Genomic DNA, 602 nt, shown 5'->3' with positions numbered 1-602 from the left:
TCCCGGTCCCCGTGGCATCCTCCGGACCCTTCCTAGGCCTGCGCCTGGTCACGAGAGGCCGCCAGCCCCGCGTGGACTTCGTGGGCGAAAGCACCTCTTTCCGTCTGGGTGAGCTGGGGCTGAAGGCCGGGACGGGGCCCTATGCAGAGGCCATGCGGGACTGGGGCCACAGTGGGGGCCCCGGGGAGGGCTGCTGCCAACAGGGGAATGGCGCGGGCGCCCGAAGCACAAGGTGGCAGGGACTGGGTCTAAAGGGAGGGAAGAAGGTGGTGGCTAGTGGCAGGGTCACAATAAGGGACCTCCCGGATCTTAAGAGTCAACCATATGAATCTGGCTACCGTGGATGTGTGTGTCAGACTATCCTACCAGCCCCAGTGCACACACACACACACACACACACACACACACACACAACTTCCTCCCCACACACATTCACACACAACTCCCACACATGCACACACCTTACACTCTGACATCCACACACACGACACATACAACCCACGCACCTCATCGCCCCCACACACTCCACACTCATGCCTTTCACTCACTGCGGCACGCGCCTCACAGCGCACACTCACCATTATCACACACCTCATGTGCAC

General features: G+C 61.0%; 1 protein-coding gene across 1 annotated transcript in view; it reads left to right on the top strand.

Annotated features, from left to right (window-relative positions):
- Nucleotides 1–6: 6 nt before the first annotated feature.
- LDLRAD2 (low density lipoprotein receptor class A domain containing 2) overlaps nucleotides 7–602 on the top strand; it is a 9259-nt gene continuing 8663 nt past the window's right edge. Inside the window, exon 1 of the mRNA XM_011990132.1 lies at nucleotides 7–108. The gene's annotated coding sequence lies outside the window, so the exon portion shown is untranslated. The remainder of the gene's footprint in view (nucleotides 109–602) is intronic.

The sequence above is a fragment of the Mandrillus leucophaeus genome, unplaced genomic scaffold (assembly GCF_000951045.1).
Source record: "Mandrillus leucophaeus isolate KB7577 unplaced genomic scaffold, Mleu.le_1.0 Scaffold370, whole genome shotgun sequence".
Taxonomy (NCBI): domain Eukaryota; kingdom Metazoa; phylum Chordata; class Mammalia; order Primates; family Cercopithecidae; genus Mandrillus; species Mandrillus leucophaeus.
This window is presented reverse-complemented; position numbering and strand designations above follow the sequence as displayed.